The sequence below is a fragment of the Otolemur garnettii genome, unplaced genomic scaffold (assembly GCF_000181295.1).
Source record: "Otolemur garnettii isolate 467f Iridium unplaced genomic scaffold, OtoGar3 scaffold00019, whole genome shotgun sequence".
Taxonomy (NCBI): domain Eukaryota; kingdom Metazoa; phylum Chordata; class Mammalia; order Primates; family Galagidae; genus Otolemur; species Otolemur garnettii.
The window spans coordinates 9,035,236-9,059,683 of NW_003852414.1; positions in this window are offsets into that span (position 1 = coordinate 9,035,236).

Sequence of the window (24,448 nt, forward strand, 5' to 3'; positions counted from 1 at the left end):
ATATTGGCTAGATGGGAAAATGTTTATTTAACTATTAATTCTGACAGCAGATACCTTATTTATCTCATTCAGTTCCAAATCTAATAATGTCTAATTCTCTGGCTGGAACATATAGTAGATGTTAAATATACAGCAATATATTGAATACATTGGATACTATTTCTTTTCCATTCACGAAGGTAAACTAAACATTTGTACCCTCATAGCAATTTGAAATTCAAAAAAAAAAAATTGAAAATACTGAGTATAGATGACTCATTTTAAAAATTGTGTTGGGATTCACGCCCACATAGAAGAAAAACTCATTTCGATTCAAGCTGGGGGGAGGGAGAGAGTCGGGGGAACGGTGCTCTCACTGAATGGGCACAGTGTAGGGGTGCATGGCACACCTTTTGGGTGTAGGACATAACTACAAATTCAAATATTGTGACTTGGTAGTTTATACCCTCACATTGACCTGAAATTAAAAAAAAAAAAATGTGAAGAAAGGAAGAAAGATAAATTGGTCATTAGAGGGGAAAGAGAGAAACATCTATTTTTCCTAAAAGGAAGAGGTTTGAGGCTGTTTATAAAGTCAAGGGGCATGATCAGTAGTTACAGAGAATGGAGACATAAGAGAAGGAAGAATAACTGAAGAAAACAGAAAATCCCAGAGTATGGGGTGGGGCTGGAGAGATGGGCTTAGAGGGCTGGAGAGATCAGCTTAGAGCGCTAAAGGAGAGATTAGCCTTTGTTGGGGGGAATAACTCTCCTGAAGTAAATCAGACATATAATCAGTGTGGCGCTCTCAGGTCACTTAACAGTCATTATGGCCTCAGTGACTTTGCAGGTGATGAGTTCAGAGGGTGCATTGTATACAGCTGGGTCTGTTTCCTATCAAAGCATCGTCATTGGTATGATCTGCTCCTCATTAGAAGTAGTGGTAGTGTTTATTTTTTGAGGGGTGAAATAGAAAATAAAGTTATCCCACTTCAAAAAAATGCAATTTTCACTTTAACAGTTCTCAATCAAACATTTAAAGCAGCGTGTCAGTATATTACAAAACATTATAAAATAATGGTCACGGAATGACAAAAACACAGGCATTTGGGAAACAGAATGTACCTCATCAAATTCCATATAAAGCAAATAAACAAAACTCCCAACACATCAGGAAAATGAAGCCATTTAAAATGACTTCTTCAAAATTATGCATTAAAGAATTTAAAGAACTAGACAAGAAGCAAATTGTCTGACTCTCAAACTATACTTTTTCCACCACGAAGTTGTTTATATTTTAAGAATAAAATAAATGTCACAGTTAGCAAATGACTATTTAATAACTATAGTAAATTGCATTCCACAGAACAATGAATGTTCATATATTTTTTCTACTCCTTTAGCATTCACAGAATAAAAAAATACTTCTCTAGCCCATGTAATTAAAAACATTTAAGTTCTTAATTATATGATCATGTAAGCCAAATAATGACTTTCAATTTATTTGAAAATTGGAATTTATTTTTTAAATTTCTAATTTATTTTGATATGTTTACTATAATTCTATGAAGGTACTTTAAAAACTATAATTTTTTTGTTTTTGTTTTTTAGAGACAGTGTTTGTCTTTGTTGCCCAGGCTAAGTGCAGTGGCACACTCATAGCTCACTGTAGCCTCAAACTCCTGGTCTCAAGTGATCCTCCAGCCTCACACTTGAGTAGCTAAGATTACAGGCATGTGCTGCCATACGCATCTAATTTTTAGTTGTTTTTATAGGGACAAAGTCTTGCTATGTTGCCAGGTTAGTTGCAAACTCCTGCCCTTGAGTGACCTTCCTGCTTCTGCCTCTCAAAGTGCTAGGATTACAGGCATGGATCCACAACAATTATTCATCTCAACAATTACTCTGCTTGATTTTCTAAACCTGCTCGTAATTATTCTCTAATGAAATAACTAAACTGCCTTTCTGCTTGTTCTGAAATATGGCAAGGCTGAACTTCCACTGGGTTAGCTGTTCTGTCTGCCTGGAATGCTCTTTCTTTCAATATTCACACTGCGCACTCCCTTATATGCCCAAGTCTTACATTAGCCATCACCTTCCCAGTAAGTCCTTCCCTGGTCATCTTATTTAAAATCTCAACTTTCTCTTCCCTACTTCATCCTGCTTCCTAACTCCCATTCCCCCTTCCCCTGCTCCATTTCAGTAGCACTTATTACTCCTAACACACGATGGAATCTCCTATTGATTATGTTTTGTTTATCGCTTTTCTTAGCCACTAGAATGTAATCCCAATCCCAGTTTGTTCACTGATGTATCCCAAAGACCTTAAAACAATGCCTGGCACAGAGAAGGTGTTCCATAAATATTTGTTGAATACGGAATAAAAATTTAAAAATGAATAAGGAGAAAATTTCAAGTAGTTTCAACAATGAATTCTATTAAATATTTTAGAAATAAAAATGCCATCTCATGCAATTTTTTTTAAAGAATAGAGAAAATATCTATAATCAGATAGCTTATATAAAATTAGAAAATGTACTAGAACAAACCAAATAGAAACTCTGGATATTAAAAACAAAATAAATGAATTGAAAATTTTACTAAAGGGATTCAACAGCAGACTTTGAGCAGGAAGAAGAATCCATAAGATTGAAAATAAATCACTTGAAATTATAACCTGAGTGCTGGTATGGATGTGGGGAGAAGTGAACACTTTTGCATTGCTGAAGGGATTGCAAACTAATACAACCTCTATGGAAAGAAGTTTGGAAAATTCTCAAAGAACTAAAAGTGGACCTTCCATTTGATCCTGTAATTCTATTACTAGGTATCTACCTAGAAGAACAAAAATCATTTTACCACAAAGACATTTATACCAGAATGTTTACTGCAGCTCAATTCACAATTGCTAAGATGTGAAATCAACCCAAGTGTCTATCAACCCAAGAACGGATTAACAAACTGTGGCATATATTACCATAGAGTACTACTCAGCTATAAGAAAAGACAAAGACTTTACATGTTTTGTGTTTACTGGAATGGCATTAAATAGATTCTTCTTAGTTAAGTATCTCAATGATGGAAAAAAATGTATCAAATTTACTCAATACTAATATGAAACCAATAAATAAATAAAGTACATGTCCACATGAGAGAAAAATGCAAACATAGTCTAGCAAGGGAAGGGGAGAGGAGAGAGAGGTTAGGGAGAAAGGGAGAAGATGGAGGATAATTGGCAGGATCTCATTTAATGTGCACAATATGAAGGTGTTCAGCATGTCCCCAGGTGAAGGACTCAACTACAACTTGAATTTTACCTTAAAAATGAAAACAATGTAACCTAAACATTTATACCCTCATATTAGTCTGAAATTTTAAAAAAAGAAATTATCATTTGAGGAGCAAAAAGAAAAAAAAGGAATGAAGAAAAGTAAAGTACCTAGGGACCAATGTATGCATTATGAGAGTTCAAGGAGAAGAGAAAGAGAAAGGGGAAGAAAGCTTATTTGAAGAAGTAATAGCCAAAAATATCACAAATTTAATTAAGGAAAGACATGGATCTACAAATCCATGAGGCTCAATGACTGCAAGGCAAATCCTAAGAAACAGGCACCAAGACACATTATAATAATCAAGCAATCAAAAGTAAAAGACAAAGAAGGAATCTTGAAAATACCAACAGAGAAACAACTCTTTATGTACAACTATCAAGATTATCAACAGATTTTTCAGCAGAAATCCTGCAAGCAGGAAGGCACATTAAAAGGCTGCAAAAAGAAACCAAATCTGGAAATCAAGAATTCTACATCTGAAAATTAAGAGATTTCCAGATAAAAGTGGAAGGAGTTCATGATCACGACATAAGGCCCACAAGAAATGCTAAATTGAGCCCTTCTGGGTGAAATGAAAGGATCATAAACTTGAAGCCATGTGAAAATGTAAAGTTCTCCAGTAAAAACAATTACATGGGCAAATACAAAAACCGGTATTACCGTTATTTTAGTTTGTAACTCTACAAATCTATAGGATTTAAAACACAATTGCATAAAATAGTTATAAATCTATGTTAACAGGTACACATGATATAAAGATAACATAAACAATAACATAAAATGTAGGGGCAGACTTGCAAAGGAGTATGGTTTTATAGGCAACTGAGTTAAGTTGGTACTAGTTTCAAATAAATTGCTATGATTTTAGGATGTTTATGTAATCCCCATGGTAATCACAAAGAAAATATATATGAAATATACACAAAAGGAGAAGAATAGAATTGAAACGTGTTAATGCAAAATGCATTAAACACAAAGACAGTATAAGAGAAAATGAGTGACAAAAATTTATAATATATACAGAATACAAAAATAGTAGCAATAGCAATCAATGTTTTAAACCTATTAAACTCTCGAATCAAAGGCAAAGATTGGCAGAATGTATTAAAAAGAAAAACCTAATCAAACTATATGCTGTCTACTAGATACTCACTTTAAAGAATAGGTTGGAACTGAAAAGATGGAAAAAGATTTTTCTTACAAATAGCAACAAAAAAATAACACAAGTAGCTATACTAATATCAAACAAAGTAGGCATTAAGCCAGAAAATGTGATAAGAGATAAAGAAAGACACTATATAATGATAAAACAGTCAATTTGGCAAGAAGATACTACAATTATAATACATATGCCCCAAAATTCAGAGCTTAAAAATGTGTGAACAAACATTGACAGAACTGAAGGGGGAAATAAACAGCTTTAAATAATAATAGAAGACTTTAATAACCCACTTTCAATAAAAGTTAGAACAATAAGGCAGAAGATGAAAATAAAGGACGTAAACAACTCTACAGATCAATTGGATCTGATAGACATATACAGCACACTTCACCCAACAACGGCAGAATACATATTTTTCTCCAGTGCACAAGGAACATTCTTCAACATAGACTATATTTCAGACTGTAATATGAGTCTTGATAATTTTTTGTTGTTGTTGAGACAAAAAAAAGCTGTTGCCCTTGGTAGAGTGCTGTGGCATCACAGCTCACAGCAACCTCAGACTCTTGGGCTTAAGCAATTTTCTTGCCTCAGTCTCCCAAGTATCTGAGACTAAAGGTGCTTGCCACAACACCTGGCTATTTCATTGTTGTTGTTGTTGTTGTAGCTGTCATTGTTGTTTTAGTTGGCCCAGGCTGGATTCAAACCCATCAGTCCCAGCAGTGTATGTGGCTGGCGCTCTACCCACTGAGCAACAGGTGCTGCCCAAGCCTTGATAAATTTTAACAGATGAAAACATATATGTTTTCTAATCAAAATGGAAAAAGTATGTTTTCCGATCAAAATGGAATGAAACTAGAAATTGATCCCAGAAGGAAAACTGGAAAATCCATAATTTGATGAATTTTTACAATGTTTTACCATTTCTGTCATTGGTCACCCTGACCTCTCTTCATTAGTGATACTTTCTTTCTCCTTAGAAAAATGTTTAATCCATTTGTACACTGCCATTTTCTTCATGGCATTATCCCCATAAACTTGGACTAACAAGTCCCTGATTTCACTTCCATTCTTACCAAGTTCAATATGAAATTTACAAATATTTTTTGTTTGCTCTAATTCAAACTCCAACATTCTCACAACAGCACATAAAAACATGCAACAATAATAATGAATGCCACTGAGTAAGACACTACCACAGGCTGACATGAACACAGCTGTGAGACACTGGTATACCAAGGTTACTGAGTTGTTTGTACTGTACCGCCAATGTAAGTGCATGGTGGCAACTTCACAAACTTAACTCTTAGACCTTGTACTCAACAGAAGAAAGTATGATACTATTACCTTACTACCAGACAACATACATACATTATTTTAAGGCAAAATATTTATTAGATGTAAAGAGAGTCACTACATAATAATCAAATAATTAATTCACCAAGAAACATAAAAGCTCAAAACAGAAGAAGGGGGAGAAGGAAGGGGAGGAGGTTGGGGTGCTCTCACTGAATGGGCACTGGGTGGAGGTGTTTGGCTCACCTTTTGTGTGTGGGATATAACCACAAGAGGGACTCTACCTAACAAAATCAAATATTTTGACCTGGTTGTTTGTACCTTCACATTAACCTGAAATAACTTACTTTTCAACATTCATCATATATTTTCTGTAGAATATTTTTCAAAGATTAATCTCAGCACAGAAATTGAATCTTATTCTCCTGCCAAAAATCCTTCAAAATCCGTATTCTTACTGTGTGCTCCAGACCCTGAATGATCTGGCCTTTTTTCTCATCTCTCTAAACACATCTGTGTTCCTTCCCACTCACAATGATACTTCATCCTCAAATGCTTTTCCATAGGTCTTAGAATACGTAAACACCTTTCCTGCACCAAGACCTGCTGTTGACGTTGCCTAAGTGACTTCTCCAAACCTCTGCCAGACCACCTTGAATTTATCTCCTATGTGGTCATGTATCATCTGGACCATACACAATCACTATACCCAGAAATCAGCATCCCTAATTTTAATGTATTGCATAGATTATTCTCCTGGGATGATTATAACAGTGATAGTCTTCTCAGTTGAAAGAAGCATACAAGAATTTGAGTTTTCCTTATAAAAACAAGGCTGAATCACCAAACAATTTTGGGTATCTCCTTTCTCACAAAATTTTAAAACATAAGTCTCCCAGAAATCTGGTCCAGCTTGACTACAGACTAGGGGGACTGCACACACATACCTTCCAACTTTCCAGTAACACACACAATAAAATAAGGTTAAAACAGACCCTGTGCAGTTAGATGTATGGTGTGTTTTGAATGAACCATAATCAACGTTTTGTTCCTTTCAATTTGGTTAAGAAATGTTTTGTAGAGACGGAAAGAAAAAGTTCATGTATGTCCTTTTATATGTATTCAGCTCTCCACCTCATCCTTTCTCCCTTTGTAATTACGGGGCTAAAAGTGCATGCTTAAAATAAATGCTACAACCAAAAGAAAGGCTATCATTTCCTAGAAAATTTCTCCATCCCTAAAAAGTGGCATTAATGAGAACCCAAAACTGCTGTCACCAGATCACTGTTTTAAGCTTTTGTAAAAATCTATGAGTCAACGTCCAGAGCTGTAAAATGGGATAACAAGGCTAATTCTCACAAATTTTTTATAATTTTTAACAGAAGATTGTTATCTTTCTTTTTTTTTAAGGATGGAAATTGAGTAAATTAACTGTTCAGTTTGGAAAGGGATATTTCCAGATTCAGATATCACGAACTCAAATGTACACAGGAGCAAGGAAAGTAAAATCTATGAGTGAAGCAGGTTTCTATGAAATAAAAGCAGAAAGAGGCAGCAACGTGGCCAAGTGGAGAGTGAATGCTCCATGCACTGTGGGCAGCTCCATTCATTGTGGGCAGCTCCATTCATTGTGGGCAGCCCCATCCTGGTGTCAGCCACCAGCAGCTGCAAGCCCCATCTTGCCTGGTCCTCTTGTTTTTCAGGAGAGGCTAGGACTCTGGGACTTATGCAATGTAATTTACATAAAATAATTATAAACTCTATATTTGAGCTTTCGAATATTTGCTTATCAAAACTATTGCACTATTGCAAATAATGAACCTTCAAGTATTTTTTGCTTTGACAGATGAGTTACTTTTTTTTAAAGAATATTTCCCCCAAACATCAGGCTATACAATACAGTTGAAAAAGGAAGGGCAGGATGATGTCATCCATTGTGAAATGTGACCAAAATCTCTGCTCATAGATGTTTAAGCAAGGTCCAGCATTGTAACACCCTTCTGTGCTTGCGTGTGATACTGTTTTATTGCAGAATCACATGCACAAATAATGCCCCTTTTTACAAGCTGTTAATCTATATCAATTTTTCATTCCAATCATTAGCATGTAATTCTGTAACATAATGATATCACACTCAAGCATAAAAGGGTGTTACTTCTGCCAGACCCCTATACTAACCTGGTATAGGGGTCCACCAAATGGAATCTTTTACTTTGCATTATTTTCATCCCCAGCAATAATAATGAAAAAAAAAGACTAAGACAAATGAGGGTAATTTTTCACATACTAGATATCACATCCATGTATTCATAAAGAACGAGTTATCTTTGAAAGCTCATGCATCTCTAAATTTTCCCATTTTAAGACAATTGTTATTTATAATGCAATAAAAATCAATATGGCATGAATAATGTGCATCTTCATTTATCTGTCAAAACTTGGCACTTAGGATATGGCAAATCCAAGAAAATTGTCGACTTTGTGGTCTAACCTTTAGCAGAGTATGGAAATAATGCATCATAATGCTCAAATACCAGGACATAGAATTCTGTGTCCAAGCCACAGCTGGGCGCTGGGCCTGCAACTGGTAACCATAATGATAAATCATGACATTGTAGAAATAAACATTCAGGATCTGGGGAAACAAATCAGAAGTTGAACTTAAACGTTTGGGAGGAACAGAAGATTATCATTTAGTCCTCAGTAACTCAGCTTTTGCACTTTTACACAACTAACGCAAAGCACTTCGTTCTCTGTGCTGGCATGAAACACAATTTTATCTCAAGCAACTGGATCAATGTGAATTATAAAAATTCTTAAGAGGCTTTAAGAGCACCTGTTAATTCACCGGGAAGACAGACACAAGAAAACCCATGAAAATTCTTTGGGTTCTTAAAAACTTTTCTTTTTTGAAATTTCAGTGACATTACAATAATCGTTTCAAGGTTTTTGGCCAGTTCTCATTCTAATAATAGTTTTTGCGTGTGCTTTAATCTTTCCTGAAAGGTAAGTTTAGCAAGGTGCAAATTAGCAACAACTTGGGGACAGAACAGGGCAGCTGGTGAGCTCGCTAAAGTGACATCCTTTTCTGATAGGAGTTCTCTATTTCTAAGAATGATTACATTTTTCTGGAGTGCATTTTCTCTCTCCTGAAAAGGCAAAGCTTTACAGAGCATTTGGGGTTGCAGGGACCTCAGCCACAGAGAAATCACCGCGAACTCAAGGTCGAGGGACCCAGCAGGACGTGGGGGGCGGTGTTGCAAAGCCCCTGAGCGCCACAGGTGCCCCAGCGCGCACGGGACCGGGCGTCTCGCTCCTCCACTGCCCCTGCACTTGACCCCTCAAGTCCTCCTCAGTTCTCCCCTTAAGTTCCCCACTAGAGCTTACCCCTCAAGTTCGCCTTTCACGTTCTCCCTGGACTTTCCCTCCTACTGTTCTCTGCCTCAAGTTCGCCCCTCGCGTTCACCCTGCACCTGGCCGCGTCCTCCCCGCCCCCTTCATTCCCCGCCGCGCAAGTCCTAGGATCTGATCCCGGCGGGCTCCCGGGTCGAGCGCGCCCCGCACTTAACCCCGTGTCCAGGGCAGCGGTGCCGCCTCCGGTTCCCCAGGGTCCGGCAACCTCTGCAATGTACCTGTTCTGCCCGGCGTTGCCCCTGTCCCTACCTGGGCAGAAAGCGGGGCGCCTTCTTACTTGCCGCCGGCGGCCCTGGCGACAGGCCCTCTTCGAGTGGCCGGGCTGGATGGCCCGAGGAGGTGGTGGCAGAGTCCCCGGAGGAATGTGGCGACTGCGGGGGTGGGGGTGGACCGAAGATCCGCGGGAGGAGCTGGCCGGGGCTGCCCGGGCCGAGGGCTCTCCGAGGGACCCCGTCCCGGCCCTTATCCTGGATTGGGGTTGAAGTCCTTCCTCACGCCCCGCGTGCCACCGCCTCAAGTGACAGCAGTGAGAGGAGGCCGCGCCAAGGGGCGTGCGGGGATCCAGCCGGCCGCGCCTCCCTGGCCTGGCGCCCAGAGAGAGGAGCCGGGCCCTCAATTCCCCAGAGCTCTCCAGACAGGCCCAGGGCGTGGAGCTAATTCCCCTCCCTGCCCTGAACTGTGTCTTCCCTCAAGAACTTCCCCAAACTACGTGGGGCTCGGGCCACGTGGATGCATTTTGTGGATGGCAGGTTCCTAAGCAGCAGTTTTAGGGCCAGAGGGAAAGTGACTAATGAGATTAACCCCTGGGACCAATTCCCTTTGCCAGCCTGCTAAGAAGTTAGGGCACCCGCGCCGGCTGAAGACTGAGGCTGGAACGCCTGCCTTCAGGAGGGAGCCTGTTAGTCACCAACTGTCTACATGGTCCAGTCCAGACTTCTCTGATCTCCTATCAAACAGGACTCACTGGGTGGGTCCAGGCTGGCCAGATTCCTTGCATAGCCTCAGGGACATTCAGGGTCCAGCTATCCCTTCTTCTGATCCAAAGGTGATACCCACAACCTTTCAAATGTCCTTTACTTCTCTTAATAATCTAATGGGTCTGTCATTTATCTTGGTAAGTAAATAAGAATTATAGAATAGAAAAAAGAGAAGTCATTTAATCCCAATTTAAGAAAAAAGATATAATTATTTGAATAGATTTCAAAAGGTCAGTCAGCATATTCAAGACCGTTCCTCATAACATATCTCTAAAATCTAGAAATTGAATAGTGGATTTTAAGATGGAGAATATGAAACAATAGCCTAACATATAAACAGCTTCAAAATTTCAAGTTTTTTTTAAAAAACAAATCACAACAAATATATTATTTAACATAATTATGGTCATTTTGGATGTACCTGGGAAAATTTAAGAGTTAATAAGACAGCAAGCCCCCATGTGGTGGCTCACACCTGTCATCCAAGCACTCTGGGAGGCCCAGGGGGAAGGATCCCTTGAGCTTGGGAATTCAAGACTAGCCTGAGTAAGAGGAGACCCTGCCTGTGCTAAAAATAGAAAAATTAGCCAGGCATTTTGATGGATGCCTGCAGTTCCAGCTACTTGGGAGGCTGAGGCTACCACTTCAACCTAGGAGTTTAAGGTTGCTGTGAGGTAGGCTAACACCATGGCACTCTAGCCTGGACAACACAGAGAGATTCTGTATCTCACACACACACACACACAAAAAGCAGCCAGTACCCCTATACACACACAATAAAGCTAAGATTTTTATATAGGCAAATAATACCTAATTAAAATATAAAGAAAAATGGATTCTATTCACAATAGTAACAAGGAACGTGAAATAACCAAGAGTTACAACAATGAGAAATGTAGGAGAAAAGTAAGGAAAATGAAAAAATCCAAGACTATTGAGAAATTATTTATAAAATATTTTATTAATTAGAGAGACACAGGAGCCCTAATTGAGAGGACAAGATTTTAAATTAAGAGGCAAATATATTCTAGAATTCATCTGAAAAGCTACACGAGCTAGAAGAGCTAAGGATTCTGGGAGTGTGAGAACAACTAGGGGTTCCACAAACCCTTATGGAAGATTCACAGGCTCAAAATTACTTCCCTAATAATAGTTAAGGCTTTTTCACTCCCTTTTCCATTCTCATTGTTTCTGTGAGTATATAGTAAAGGGTTTCTAGTGGCTCATAAAATGTGATACTGCGACAGTTTGAATGCAGAAAAAGCTGATACATGTATATCTTCTGTTATGCCAGATATTTTTTTTAAATATGCAAAAGTATAAAACAATGCTACTCCTCCACTAAGTGTTTTTTTTTTTTTAATTTTGGAAAATATAGGTACTTTTTATTTTAAAAATATGTTACTTATGTTAACATGTAATGAGTTTACTAGTATTTCATAATTAATTTAAAAATAAACATGTTCTTTAAACTTTTCCATTTTAACTCCTACTATGGTAAATACCAATAGCTGTATTACATAAATAAAAGATCTTTGTGGAGTTCTCAATAATTTTTAAGAGTGTAGAAGAGGATCCTAACACAAAAAAGCTTGAGATTGTTTTGATAAAACAATGAAAAAAGCCTATGGCTCAAGGAGTAGGGCACCAGCCCCATATACCAGAGGTGGTGGGTTCAAACCCGGCCCTGGCCAAAAACTGCCAAAAAAAAAAAAAAAAAGAATAAATAAAGTGGTAGTATTTTAAAAAAAGAAACATATAACTAAACTATAATAATTAAAAGTATGATGTTAACACAGAATAGACAAGTGTATCCAATCTAACCAACCTAAGAGGTCAAGGACAAAATCTGTAGTCCCATGAAGTCAGGTGTATTGCCTCCTTGTAACCATGGAGACTACATAACCAGGACAAAAGAATCATGAAGCCTGGTTTGGTTTGATAGGTTCAAAGCAAAGCAGAGATGGTTGTAAAAGAGTTGACCTGACTCAATGGCCAGACTGTGAAATGAACCAGGGTTTTGTTTCCTTGGGTAAAGAATGCTGTTTTTAAAAATTTCTATCTGAAGTTCTCTACTTGAGTTCTCAAACAAGGCTACTAATTTGCTGTCAAAGTTGTATGAGATCCTCCAAGCAAGAATAGGTTATTTTGTTCTGTGTAATGTAATTTCAGAAAATTAAATTTTCTGATAGTCTATGATTTTAAAGAATAAGATCTTCCAATGAGTAAGAAACCGCAGCCACTCTAAAAAAGTAGCTGTTGATGCTGGTGTGGCTGGGGAGAGAAGGAACAGTTTGGCTCTGCTGGTGTGATTGCAAACTAATACAACCTCTATGAAAAGAAGTCTGTTCCTCTATGAAAAGAAGTCTAGAATTCTCAAAGAACTAAAAGTGGATCTTCCATTTGACCCAGCAATATCATTACTAGGTATATAGCCAAAAGAAAAAAAAATCATTTTACTACAAAGACATTTGCACTAGAATGTCTGTTGCAGTTCAATTCACAATCACCAAGGTGTGGAATCAACCCAAGTGCCCACCAACCCATGAATCAGCCCGTAACAAATGGTGCTATATGTATACCACGGAGTACTATTCAGCCGTAAGAAAAGATGGAGACTTTACATCTTTTCTGTTTACCTGGATGGAGTTGAAACACATTCTTCTTAGTAAAGTATCTCAATAATGGCGGGATCCAGGGTACTAAATACTAATATGAAACCAGTATATAAATAACTGCATACCCACAGGAAAGAAAAAACACAAGTATAGTCTAGCAAGGAAGAAGAGATAGAGGGGAGAGAAGAGGAGGACGGGTGATTGGCAGGATCTCACCTAATGTGCACAGTGTGAGGGTGTTCAGCACACCCCCTGGGTGAAGGGCTCAACTACGACCAGAACCCCCTTAGAAGTGAAAACAATGTAACCTAAACATTTGTACCCTCATATTAATCTGGGGGTAAAAAAGTGGCTGTTGTGATGTTTTACAGCTAGCATGTCCTCGGAAGCTTCAGGGTCTCCTGTTCATCTTACATCTGGCTATACCAACTTATTGAATAGCCAAGAAAGTTTTTACTTTCTCAGTCTGAGATAACTTTTTCTTTCTCAAAAGAAATTGATTGAATAGCCTAGCGGCAGTCGCTAACACATATAAGAACTTAACAGATGACACAAAGAGATAAAAGGAATAAAGAAGAGAAATTTTGTTCAGCAAATGATTTATGAACTGTTTTGATCATCTAGTAGGCAAATATATGAGGTCAGACAGTGCAGTCCGGGAACTCATCCTGGAAAAAGTGCCACATCCCACACTATATTTGTGGGAATCTGTTAAAGAAGTTTGGCAGTGAATCGCACAATCTTCTTCCTTATTCTTAGAAAGCAACATAGAAGGTGAATTAATGTAGGTGAGTTAGAAAAGGGACTAATTAGGGAGGATTGAAATGCTCTACAAGAAATAAGGGCAACTGTAGTGGAAACAGGGAAGAATAGGTAGGTGTCCTTAGGGGCCGTGAAGGATTTTGATGGCCAGGTTTGGTAATTTGTGAGTAGAGACAAAGGAGTTGAGAATGACTAAGACTTCTGGCATGGGTGTCATAAACACAGAAGGGAATCTTATTTATGTTAGCAATAGACACCTTTCCCTCTGCCCATAAAGAGATTCTTCTTTTTCTTTGAAAGAGATAGGGTCTCTGTTTTTCACCCAGGCTAGAGTGCAGTGGCATGATCATAGTTCACTGCAGCCTCTAACTCCTGGCCTCAAATGATCCTCCCACCTTAGTCTCCTGGGTAGGTGGGATTACAGTTGTATGTCACCACACTCAAGAATTTTTTATTTTTTTTGAGACAGAGTCTCACTCTGGCACCCTGAGTAGAGTGCCACGGCATCATACATCACAGTAACCTCAAGCTCTTGGGCTCAAGGGATCATCTTTTCCTATTTTTAGTAGAGACAGGGTTTTGCTCTCGCTTAGGCTGGTTTTGAACTCCTGAGCTCAAACAATCCACCTGTCTTGGCCTCCCAGAGTGCTAGGATTACAGGCATGAGCCACCATGCCTGGTCACATACCCAGGAATTTTTAAAACCTGTTGAGAATCAACAACAGCTTCTCAAAGGCTATAGTTTTAGTAATCATCTCTGAAAGAATAAATTCCAAAACCCACTGTCTCTGTAAATGAGCCAAGGATGAAGTCACGCTGCTTTCAATGATCTAACCCCCCTTGAGTGATTTCCCAGTGATGGGCCAAAAATGAGCATGGGCTTTGCTGTCATCCAAGGACTTCCCGGGGACCTTTCTCTTCCTGGTCTATCCACACTGAACACCCACTCCCTTCTACACTTACTGAACTGTTTAGTCTCAGTTTGGATATACTTGATTATTCCTTTGCTAGGGAAAAGCATTTGCCATCATCAGTATGATGGATATAGTGGCTGCTTCTTAGGAATTCCATCCCTCCATTTTTTATTCATTACTCACTAAATATTTACTGAGTGTTTTTTAGGTGTTAGAATTGTCCTAGGTGCTGAATTTGAAACCCACCTTTGCCATATGAGGTCAGGCAGTTGAGTTCACAAACTCATCCTAGAAAAAGTACTGCATACCTCATGCTGAATGTCACTAGAGCCACCTTTGAAGTTTTCCTCTTGGGAAGCTATGCACCAATGACAGCACCTAGTCCACCCTTCAAAGCAATTCTGTAACTCTTTTTCTGGAATAGCCATCAGAACTGTTGTATGAGGACTGACAATTCAATTCACAAACTCATCCTAGAAAACGTTCTTGGAAAGGTGGACTAGTTGCTGGCGTTGGGTCACTGCACAGCTTCCCGAGGGGAGTACTTTGAAGGTGACCTCAGTGATATTCAGCAATGAGGTATGTACCATTCTTTCCAGGATGAGTTCCCAGACTTAATTGTCTAATCTTGTACATGACTATAAAATATTTGCAGAATTGCCTTGGATATGTGCTGCTACGTATAGATGGATGATTACCTATCTAAGTGATACTCTGGTAGTTGAGACCAACATATTCTTTTACTATTAATCTTCCTTAAATATTTTCACTTGTTGTCTTGCCTTCTTAACTTGTTAGAACGGGTGGCTTACTTAGTTATTGTTTTGGGTATTTGGGGCTGGTTGTGCCTTTACTATTAGGATCAAGACTTGTTAACATTTCCATATACATAAAACTCTTTCAAGTACATCAAAACTGCCATTTCAGTTACATACATTCAAGCAGGAGTCTAACATTTGACTTACATTGGTGTTATAGAATAGTCCACATCTTAAGATCTCATTGGTGCCATCTGTTTGATCTTTCTCTATGAAGTTTGAACTTCTGTCATTTCTTTGCCATGACTGTGGTTGTTGAGTGGGAGGGAGGAGCTGTATAATTTCACTATGTAAAATTCAATGGAAAGTTGCACTACTGTAAAGTGAATGTGAACTGTTTCATATAGCACCAACTGTATAGGCTTCATCTTCCTGCTGCTCTTTATATGTGCAGTTCAGGAAATAGCATAATGGATAGAAAGGAAGAATATGCTTCTTCTGTTGAGTAGTGATTTTTATTTGTCTATTTATTCCTTACTTTGATTTAAATTCATTTGATACCATTCTCACTGAATTGCATGATTGGAAAAATAAGGTTTCAAATCATCAGTATTAGGGCTTGGTGCCCGTAGCACAGTGGTTATGGCGCTGGCCACATACACCAAGGCTGGGGGGTTCAAACCTGGCCCCAGACTGCTAAACAACAATGACAACTGCAACAACAACAACAAAAAATAACCCAGTGTTATGGTGGCACTGGTAGCCCCAGTTACTTGGGAGGCTGAGGCAGGAGAATTGCTTAAGCCCAAGAGTTTGAGGTTGCTGTAAGCTGTGATGCCATGGCATTCACATACACATTTATGAATGATCCAGTCCCAGTAAGCTTTATACTGAACATGAGGAAATTATAAAATTATAGTTATTAGAAAAGAAAGTAAAAAGTGGAAGTTTTGTGTATGTTCATAAGATGCCCAATGACATAGTATATTTAAGAAATGTAGGAAGCAGATGTATTAAACTATATTAAGGTTGAAAAATGTGGGCATATAATGCTTATTATTAAGCATAGTTTATGCTAAATACAGAATTTAGATGTAAAATAACATTAGATTTTATTATATTCAGAGATATGTTTTGATAATATTGAGTATAAATTTCCATAGAATAACATTTAATACTTCCATAGGATACAAAATCATAGGGGCATAAAACAACATCTACTTGTCGCTGGGCTTAGAAGTTGAATTCTGTTACACGTATGTACTGGCTAGTGGCATGAGATCTGGGCTTTTAGCGTACCCATCACCTGGGTAGTATAGATTGTATCTCATAGGTCATTCTTAATTGGAAATAAAACTGCACTTTAAAAATGTTTTCATTTTAACAGGTGTGTTTTCCAAGAAAATTTAATGAAAATAATAAATAAAGATAAGTTCATAGTAGACACTCGTAGGGGAACAAGAAGGGAAAAGGATTAAGGACACCAAGTAGGGTATCAAACCTCTTTAGAATGTAAAAGAATGTACTGGAAATTTTCCCCTCAAAATGTCTTTTTTAAAATCTAAAATATACTGTGAGGGTTTCTTATTTTTGTTTTTTGATTTGTCCAGCCCTCTCTCTACTGGGACAGGACTTGCAGTCAATGATTATAGACTGTCTTTTCCTTTGTAGAGTATATCAGGTTGGAAAATAGAAGGAATGGTAAGAGTTAAAGGTTATTTATTATTATTATTTTGAGACAGAGTCTCACTTTGTTGCCCTTGGTGGAGTGCTGTGGCATCATAGCTCACAGCAACCTCAAACTCTTGGACTCAAATAATGCTCTTGCCTCAGCCTCCCCCAAGTAGCTGGGACTATAGCACCTGCCACAGTGCCCAGCTAGTTTTTCTATTTTTAGTAGTGAGAGGGTCTCACTCTTGCTCAGGCTGGTCTTGAACTTCTGAGCTCAAGCCATCCACTCACCTTGTCCTCTAAGAGTGCTAGGATTACAGGTGAGAGCCACTGTGGCCAGCCAAGAGTAAAAGGTTATTTAAACATTGTTATTCAAACTCCTTACTTTGTAGAGTAGATCATTTGGGGTTAATTCACTTGCCTGAGATTAAATATCAAGTTAGTAGCATAGCCAAAGACAGAGACCTGGCCCATGTTCTTGTCAATACATCCTACTCACTTGCTGATTAACTTTAAGGTAGGTTTGAGGCTACTGGAATTCTGGTGGAAGGTACTGCTGGTGGCTGTACAAACAGAAACGGTCTTTATTGTTACCATGTTTATTGTTAAACTTACACTCATTGACTCCAACTACAGGGAACAAAGATGGTTAAATATCCTCTCACCAAGGGTATGGAATCCTGTTCGTAAAGCCTCTCTACATAGACAGAGAATTAAGAGAATAAGTTATATTCATTCATTCAAAAATATAGCTCTAGAGCTTATTATAGGAGATGCAACAAACCTCAAAGAAATTGTCCAAAATCCCTGCCTTTGGGGAAATTGTATTCTAGATATGGAGATGAAATAAGTAAGTTAAATATATTGTATTTCAGATAGTGATAAATGTGAAAATAGAGCAAGGAAAGGGGATGCGAGGCAGAGGTTGCACTTAGCAGTAGGATGGGAAGGGTGGGGTCAATGAGGAAGGTGATAGCTGAGCCCTTGAACAATGAGGCTCCTTTGACACCATGGAGGTCCATCCTGTCATGGAAGAGGGGCATCTCCCCTTTTAATCCTGATCTCCTGAAATTCCTCCCTTTTCCTCTCCTGCTGGAAGCATGGTGGATATGAAAGAGTTTACTTGCTGCCCAGAATAGTCTCACGAGTTTAGGAATTTAAAAGACTGAGTGCTTGTAGTACATGGAAGTGTGTAGAAAGAACAAGTTAAGAGCTGGAAATTCACTGAAAAGGATTCTGGGCTTGTACAACACAATTCATACGAGTCTCCACCTGTTCCTCCTATTGCCCCTCCCATCACTGAGTCCCTTAACTCCATCAGACATTCGTGCTGGTAACTATCTCTATTCCTAAACTGTGACTCCTTTCTTGAGTTCCATAGATCAAAGATCTTCTTTTAATGTTCATTTAATTTTCATTCTTATACACATAGACGTAATGTTGGGGGAGGAGAGAAGTCAAACAGTGTAATTTCCTCTGGTGGCAGAAGGGAATAACCACCATACCCTTCACACACACACACTCTGGCTGGAAAATTTCAGAAGTCTTTGGGGAATTAGCCCTGGAGGAGAAATTCTTTCATCCTGGAGTTGGTTAGGAAGGAAGAGAGATCACCCAGCTACTGGTTTCTGCTCTAAACCAACAGTAACACTGAGGATGTTCTAAATTTATCAGCATCACCACACAGAATACCACCATTCAGGAAATTTAACAGCGAGTCCAGTAGAGTGGTGCTTTGGACACGTGCAGTGCTGTAGAGTTAGAGGCAGGACAGAGATAGAAACAATGTTAGATGGAAATGATCTGGAAACATAGAGCAGAATCCTTGCTTCCCATTTAGTTACTAGGGATTTTATAAACCTTATGTGTGACTTTCGTATTCATGGAATTAGTATTCACTAATTTGTATGGTCAGTTGCTAGGATGTGATGAATTTTCAGGCCAAAATAAACTTATTTTTTCTCCTATCAACAATATGATCTTATGGATATAACCTCTAGGAGATCCTGAACATATTCAGCCAAAAACATATGCAGACAAATAAACCTTCAGGATTTTACAAATGTTGAAAATCCTTGGGAGTAAGTATAAGAAAGAGAGTGGAAAAGAATGAAATACCCCAGAGTTGTAAAAGAGCTGCCAATTTATGAGTGTGCTTCACGACTACTCTCTACACTACAATATCTAACACATTTTAGTTTTTGAGTCCCTTCTGAATCATTACATTTCAATTGAGTTTATTTCATTTACTTTGGTTTGTTTTTACTTATGCAACTCAGGATAAATGAACAGGAGATAGATATATAGATAGATAGATAATAGATGTGTGATAGATAGAGAGGAATTTACTGTGAAAGATTAAATTATGTCATTATGGAGTCTGAGAAGTCTCACTTTTTGTGGAGGTTCAGGAAAACTGATGGTATAGTTCAAGTCTAAGAGCAAAGGCCTAAGAACCAGGGAAGCAAATAATGTAAGTCCCAAAGTTCAAAGACTTGAGAAATAGGAGCTATCATGTACAATGTCTCAGGAGAAGATGGATGTCCCAGCTCAAGATGAGAGAAAGGATTCACCATTCTTCTGCCTGCCTTCTGGTTCTTTTCAGACACTGAATGGATTGGGTAATTCCCACTTGAGAGCAATGTTCACTTTATTCAATATGCTGTTTCAAATGCCAATCTCATCCAGAGATACTCTGACAAACACAGGCTGGTAATGATCTTTCACCAGCCATCTGGGCATCCAATAGCTCAGTTAAGTTGACACATATAATTAATTATCACAAAATGCAACTCTTATTTTAGGCTGGCAGTAAAAAATAAATAAAAAGGATATTCACATTCAGTTTAATTTATTGTCTGGTAACCTTTCATCTCTTCTACTTACTAGCCATGTTACAATGAGTTCAATATTTAACATTTCTGCACCTCAATTTCTTATGCTTTGCTAGAAGATGGTGAATAATATAGTCTGTGTCACAGAGTTGTTCTGAGGATTAAATATAATTATCATATAAGGGCTCAGGATATTACATGGCATATAATATATAATTAGTATACATTAGTCATAGTATAATGTTGTGTTATTGTTGTCTCACAGAATGACTTAAAGGCTATTATCATAAAACTCCTCCCCTTGTGTCACTAGTATGCCAATTATTTCAATCAAGAAAAGTTATATCTTTGTGAAAAGACAGTTTGATTACTATGGATTTTGTATAATTCTTTAAATTTCTCTGAACCTTGATTTCCTAATTTGTACCACAAAGTAAATATTAATCCTTCATAGAGATGTGAATATTCAAGTTCAAGGATGTTAAGCATATTAAATGAGATAATCTGTAAGAGTCTGGCATTTTGTTGACACAATACTTTTAGCTATTATTCTATTTTGTGAAAATTCTAGCCCTAGAACCATGTGCTTCTTCCAACAGAAAAAGCCAAAATCAAGACTGATAGGAAATCCCCCCCTGCAAGAAATATCACTTGAAAATAAAATGCTTTCCTTTGTAATTGCCTTGTGTTAAATATTCTGCAGAAATAAGAGCAAAGATGTTTCTAAGGCTTCTGAGAACTTACCACTTTATGCTAACCATGTTCGGAATTGTGTAAATGAATCCTGTCTTTCTGGGATAGATGATTAAATCTATCAAAATAAAAGCCATGCACAGCAATTTCCTGATTCTTAGGGGTCTGGTTCTGTCACTGGTGAGTGGCTCAGACTCAAGTTCTACCAGAGCAGGACAGAGCTCTGATGCTCAGGAATGTGGGCAGAGCCAGCTGCATAATAGTTCCTATGATCAATGACATCAAAAGTGAAAGGCAGGCTGGTGCCCCTGAAGGACAGTGCCAGATTTCAAAACTGATCCACCCTGTAATGCAGAATCATGTCAACAATCGGAGGTGGATCATGGAGTGAATGAAACAACCATTCTTACAAAATAATTGCATGTATCCCTCCCCCCCATTTACTTGTTAGTTCATTACTGTGAAAACTTCTTCCTTTGACTGAAACTTTCAGGATACCACCTCTTGGGGGCAAAAGAAACAGGAGGAAGAAGAAAAGGAAAGAAGGGGAAAATCAATAGACAAGGTAATTTTTGCATAGCTCACTCTGAAGCATGAGTCAGAACCACGGGAAGGGTTTGAAAGGATTACGTAAGTGTCATTTAATGACCATGAACATGGTTCACAGTGAACTTTCCTGATTAGCATATAATTAGCCTTCCCTATGATTACAATAGTTAGCTAATAGATCAAAAGCTCAAAACATGTATATCTGTGGAAGAATTTTACTCCCTTTGATTTAAGCAAACAGCACTAAAAAATCCCAACAGCCATTCTTTCTGAGGGGTTGTAAGGCTGAAAGGAAGGCATAGCTTTCTGATTTCAAAATGTTGCAAAATTCCCTGCCATGTAATTAATTCATTCAGTGCCGAGAAGCATCAGATGGTGGGGTAATGCAAGTTGTCTGATGCTGTTAAATTATACATTCACCTAAAGCTGGGGTAAAGTAATCCCACAGAGTTCGTTAAAATATTTACATTCCCAATTAGCGTAATGGGGGGCAGTGGATTCTGTACCAGATAGCAGGAAAACCAGCCAAGTAAATGTGACAAACAAAAAAAAACAAAACATATCTTTGTGAAGAAGTTAGAACATGTTTTCGGAATCACAGCATAATTTTTCCAACCAAGCAAGCCCACCAAGAACGTGGTGTTTTACATCTTCAAGCATTTGGTCTATAATGCTTAGAATCAGGTAGGGACAACTTTGAGGCAGGGCAATCAGAGCAAATAATTTGACCCCCTTGCTGTAGGGGCTGCCTCCATTGTTAGCGCCAGGCAGAGTCTAGAGTGGATGAGTGGATTGGTAGGAGGGGTGAATTATTGCTTCTTGTTGAACCAAGAAGAAATTGATGCTGAGAGGTACGGCTGTATGCTGCAAAGCTGGCAAGTCCCCATCATCTTCCAGAAAAGGAGAGCAGCCACCCTATATATGTATATATCCCTTCCATACATGTATATGCATATACCCTTTACATAGCCTTCTGATATTTTTGGTTATGACCTTCAAGTACAATTAATTGTCATTTAGATGAGTGTATCTGTAAAATGAAACAAACATTGAGCACTGAACCTGTGCCAAGTCCACTGGGCTCTTGGCAAAGATCATGTAAATTACCCCTCACAGGAACCCTACTAGAGAGAAATTTGTACTCCCATTTTACAGGAGAGTAAACCAAGAAAGGTGAAGTAACTAACCCAAAGTAATGCTGTTTATAGGAAGTAATTTGTACACAGTTATGCTTTATAAAACATGGGGTACATAGAAGACGTGCCTTGTTATACAAGGTGCCTAAAATAATACATTCTAATGGTATTGGGTTATGTTTCAGCAACTTTGTTTACAGACAATTGTTCAGATAGGAAATAGAGCCCCTTGATGTACTGGATTGATTGATGGCCTTTAAAAAGTTTGTGATAACATAAGATGTACCATTATAACTAGTTTTAAGCTAACTGTTCAGTTAACTAAGTACCTTCATATTGTTCTGATACCATCACCATTATCCAGCCATATGCCTCCTTTTTATCTTGCAAGACTAAACCTCTGTACCCATTAACCACTAACTCTCACCCTTCCCTCCACTCAGCCCCTTGGCAGCCTCCATTCTACTTTCTGTCTCTATTCGTTTGACTATTGACTGATTATTTCCAGGGCTCATATAAGCAGAATAATGCCGTGTGTGTCTTTTTGTGTCTGGCTTATTTCATTTAATATAATGTCCTCCGGATTCATCCATACTGTAGCCTATGTTAGAATTTCCTTCCTTTTTAAGGTTGAATAATATTCCATTGGGTGTAAGCATTCAAATGCAAAAACGAAATTCACATTTTGTTTATAGTGCTGTTATGAACCTGGGTGCATTAACATCTCCTTGAGTCCTTGCTTTCAGTGATTTTGAGTATATACCTGGGAGTGGAATTGTGGGGTCAATGGTAATTCTGCTTTTAATATTTTGAGGAGCCACCGTACTATTTCCCTTAGTGGCTGCACCATTTTACCTTCCCACCAATGGTGCAGAAGGGTTCCAATTTCTCGCCATCCTCATTAACACTTTTTTTCATAGTAGTCATCAGAAGGGATGTAAGATGGGGCTGATTATCTTTTAACACACAGGTTTGTGTATCCATCAAAAAGTAGGAAACTCTGTAGATATCTCAAAACATCTTCCCATTCACTTATCACTGAATCTGAAATTCTCTGCACTGTGTGAATCATGGGCCCTCAAGGGCATGCGTATTACTTATTACTAGCTTTTGTATAATTCTTTTCACGTATGTTTAATCCCTACAACATCTCTGTGAGGTAAATATTATCATCCCTGTATTACATATGAGAAAACTGAGGTCTGGATTATTCAGGAGCAATAAGATTCAAACCTGGGTCTTCTGGCTCTGAATCCTGGGTCATCCCATACTACTAGGAGGAGGAGGCAATTGGGAAAGATCACTGGTTAAAACTCACTGCACTGATTAGCAGAGAGCAGCCCCTGAGAGAATGTGGGGCACCTACTGCTTAGTTCTGATGGTGGGGTTGGCAGGGAAAAGGGGGTTAAAACATGGGGGCTAACATTAAACTAAATTCCAGTGGAGGATCCTAGGATGGGAAAGTGGTGGAGATTTCAAGAGAAGAACTTTGCACTGGAAGTGGAGGAAAAGTGAATACCAATGTAACCTCTTCACCCTTCGCATTCTTGGGAATTTAGTACCGACACTGAGATACGCTAGCACCGCTGTTTCTCTCCGTCTCATATTTACACCTGAAAAGTGGAGGTCGCTGTATTTTATGCAGAACTTAAAAAAGATACTCATATCTGTACCATTTTGTAAGCTTCGTGATTTAACTCTGAAAGCAACAGATAGAATCAAATATTCTTTCTGTGTTCAGCATAGACCTTCAATATTTAAGATGAAACTCTAGACATTAAAGCATTAAATTCCCTTTCAGAAATGGTTGGCACACTACAGATATTACAGATACTATTTGCTTAAAAAAGAATAAACCTTTACTAATGTCTGACATTCTAATAATGCAATTTTTAAAACTGCTTCAAAACCAGTGTTTTGAGATATGCTGAGAGTAAAAAATGAAATGATCAGAAATTATCTTCCATTTCATTTCTTCATTATCTGATTCATTGATACTAAGAGAACTTTTAAATATGGACATCCACTTGATAACCCAATGATTTTTCTAATAAATAAATTAGGAAGAATTGAACCTTAATATGTTGAAGAATTCAGAAATGAGACTAAATTAGAAACATGAATCAACAGAGACTAGGAAAGGGTATGAAAACCAACTTTAGAATAATTTACTATAATCAGGTATCCCTGATAAAAATATCTTCTTCATAGTACCTTACCCATTTTAATGTATTTCTTAGTTGGCATTAAAGTGTGCAAGGGGTGACTATAATTCACACATCCAACAATACTTCTAAATAAAAGTTTAAAAACAAACTAGCAGCATCAAACTCTGTCTATAGAGACAGCACAT